Raw genomic sequence first — 3,760 nt, forward strand, 5'->3', positions numbered from 1 at the left:
TGGGAACGTATCTGGTGCTCTTTCAGCGCCAGCACTAGAGCGCTCCGGCCATGTTTTTTCAATTGTGCTGATGAGACAGGCTGGCTCCTAATAAACGTAGCCTTTGGTTTTAAATGACACGTCTAATTTCACATACTCTGATGAGAGACTGTGAAAAAGTGTGGCACAGCCTGAGACACGCAAACCATGCATGAGTCATTTAGATCCTTCTAGATTAATTCCATTTCCTGTGAAGATAAAGTGTGCCACAGCTTTTATATCTGATTAGGGTACTTGGGGGAGTTGATTACAATTAGTTTGGGTGTAATCTCATTTCACAGCACCTCATGGGGAGGCAAATGTTTTTTTGCAAATGTATCTGCATGATTGGTCGAGGTGTTAATCAGGTTTGATCATACCTGCTGGCTAAATAAAGCAAAGAATAGACCTGTTCTACATAACATCACTGAGGAATTGTGGGTAAATGATATTGCTCAACATTATTTACATCATACAACATCATCCACTGTGAAATAGATAGTTGTCTTTTTTATATATATACAATAGTCAAAACTAGTGGTGCTTTCCCGTGTAAATTCCGTTGCCACAATGCTATGTTGTTGTGGATGGTGGCATAAACTAAGTGATTGCTAGGGTAGTTATCAGGGCATTACTAGGTGGTTGCTTACTGGCCCAAGTAAAAAGAAACCACTCTCAAGTAGCAATCCTCATTTATGGTGACAGATAAACATGTACTACCAATTTTAGTCATTGTTTCTCATTACTTCATTTGTGTATTTTTGAAACTGTATCCATAATTGCAATTTGAATTTTATTTGAAGGACAAAGAACACTACTTCCAAACTTTCAATGATGGCTTTGTCAAAGTCTTGTTTGAAACTTTTGGAAAACACAAAAACCTTGAAGGTTTATAGGGCTTACAGACAGAGAGAAGGATAGAAGGATAGAACGACAGACAGACAAACAGACAGATACACAGATAGATAGGCATCACTTAATGCATTAACTTTTTTCTAGTCATGACTCTTCATTAAAGTCCCAGTTTCACACAGACCAAAGTTTGACCAAACGGAGAGCTGTTCACCAGACAGATGGTTCCTTTTGTGTTTTTCACTTCCACCCTCTTACTTTAGCTTGCATACAGGTTAGAAGGAAAGACTCAAGACTCAGACACATTCCAAATGAAACTCCACTGCGATAATATTTGTCTTGACACCCAAAGCTTCCTGAACTCTCTGTGAAGGAAGAGATTGGAGGTGTCATCTGTATGGCACATTAAAGAGCTCTGGCTGTTTATTTGTTGTCAGATGGGGAGGCAGGGTGAGAAAAACCAGGTCTGTCCTGCTGTTCAGCACCACACAACCAAAGGGAAGTGAACCTTTCTTGGTGACCCCCCAACAGGGGCTCACTCAGGTTTTTCCAATTTATGGATGCTCCTGCACAGTTCAGTCACAAAGAGGGTCTATATTTGGGGCTCTGCAATGAAGCAGATGTGATTGAGGAAAACATCAGTCAATTCACTGGAGAGAGTGAAAGTAAAAAACTGATGAAGCTTTCTAATGCTGCATGAACGCCATATATTCTCTGAGACAGACAATGAGAGACAAAACTGCTTCAGCATATGCTGATAATGGTATACAACAGCATTCAATTATTCCCTTAATATTTATCTTGTGGCCTGTATAGTGATGAGAAGAAATCTATTTCGCGTTAAACAGGTTGTTTTTGAAAGTCGGTGCACGAAATAAAAGCTTAAGTTTGATTGATGACTGCAGAGTTAATAATTTTAATTATAGGACTATAATTCATTGTATAAATTAATAGACCTGTTAAAAAATTTTTTCATCTTCAATGAGGAGTAAGCTAGCCTAAACTTGAATTATCCTCACAGCGTGTAATGCGGTGATGCACTATGAAATTATAGCGGGGCAATAATTTTATGTAGGCCTAATTTAATAATAAAAGTAACCTACTACTACTACAAAGCTACTACTACTACTGTGATATTGATATTATTAATAATAATAGGCCTAATGATAAGAAGAATGTAACAGGCCTACATTAATTGGAAATGCTAAATCCTCTTAATATTGCTTGTATCTCTGGCTATTGTCAATACATGCATCTCAGCATGGGGAGGTAATCGCGTGCCCTGCGTGCCCGTCCACTATGCCACTGTGTGGAAATATTTGTATGAATCGTCTGCACTTTATCTATTGTAAAAAAAAAATTAAAAAAAAAATAGTTTGAATTTACCATGTTTTCCTGCCAGTTGGCATTGAGAGTGACTGACACTTGATGGTCAGAAAAAAACATTAAATAGGCTAGTGTAAAAAAGAAAAAAATCCCTACTTTCTTTCTTTTCTATGCATGTTCATAAACTGTATTAATTTGTAAGTGTCATATTTGTATCATCAAAGGTAATGTAAATGGATTAAGATTTAGCTGGTTAATATAGCCCAGGTAGTCTCTGCTGGTAGATGTTGTAACTACACCATCTGGCCCCAGAAGCCAAAATACTTAATTTCTTTAACTGGGTATTTCAGTAACACTTTGAGGAAACTACCTGCAGAGCAACATCATTTTATAAAGGGTGAATTATACTGCCAGGAGAGGGGTTCAAACCCAACAAGGACATTTGTCCATTGGATTGTAAGGCCAATGCCTAACCACTCATCCTGGTCCCTATGTGATGCTAATAACCCCTCTGTGTGTTTCACAGGTCACTTCAGGAGCACTTAAACAGCAGTGTAGCATTATTGTATGAACCCACAAAGCATTTTTATCCATGGGATGCCATTTAAAGATTGCTCTGTATGCTGACAGCATCAGATTCTGGTTTTCTCCAGGTATTAGTCAAAATTTCATAATTTTTACTCAATCTTTCCACATTACACTCAGTGCATTAATGCACAGTGAATAGTAAATGAATGAATGTACACAGCATATGCATGAATGTATGACACTTTTTGTGCTTTATCAGCATATAGTAAAGCAGTGAGTGATGTATGCAATGACAAAAAAGAGATTAACCCCTAAAATCCAGTCACAAGTAGTTACAGGCTACGAGATTCGTCTCACAGTGCCAGGTGTAAACAGATGTTTGTTAATAACTACATGCAGCCACACGATTGCATTCAAAGTTCACATTGCTCTACCAGGACTGGGGTTCAAACCAATAAAGTCACTCATCCACTGGTTCTTATTTTCAACACCTTTAGCACTCATTCTCATTTTTTTTTTTTTTTTTGATAAACTAATTTATGAAAACACAACCACATACAGTCATATTGCTGTTCTTTTAAAATTCTCACTGATTTACCAGGAGTGGGGTTTGAACCCACGAGGACATTTGTCCATTGGATCTTAAGTCCAACGCCTTAACCACTCGGCCATCCTGGTCAGTCTATTCTGTGTTACTATGTATGAGGACATTTGTCCTATACATTAGCCACTCAGACATCCTGGTTACTTTGTTGTTTTGAAAACCCCTTTGTTTCTTCTACAGGTACTTCATAACCACTTTGAGAAACCAATTGGTGGTAATGGGACCACATACAGTCACATTAATATATTCCATTGAAAAATCACATTAATCTACCAGAAATGGGATTTGAACCCATGAAGACAACTGCATCCATTAAGTTTGTCCATTGGAACCAGTGCTGATAACACAACCACATACAGCTGCATCACTATGCAGGGCAAATTTCTTATTGTTATTATTAAAGAATTCAAGATGGCCACTGGTTGTCTGCTG

General features: G+C 37.9%; 1 non-coding gene across 1 annotated transcript; it reads right to left on the reverse strand.

Moving 5' to 3' along the window:
- Positions 1-3,319: 3,319 nt before the first annotated feature.
- On the reverse strand, positions 3,320-3,402 carry trnal-uaa (transfer RNA leucine (anticodon UAA)). The gene has a single exon. It is a non-coding gene; the product is annotated as a tRNA-Leu (tRNA).
- Between the last annotated feature and the right edge of the window lie 358 nt (positions 3,403-3,760).

Source organism: Carassius gibelio, chromosome A17 (assembly GCF_023724105.1).
Source record: "Carassius gibelio isolate Cgi1373 ecotype wild population from Czech Republic chromosome A17, carGib1.2-hapl.c, whole genome shotgun sequence".
Taxonomy (NCBI): Eukaryota; Metazoa; Chordata; class Actinopteri; order Cypriniformes; family Cyprinidae; genus Carassius; species Carassius gibelio.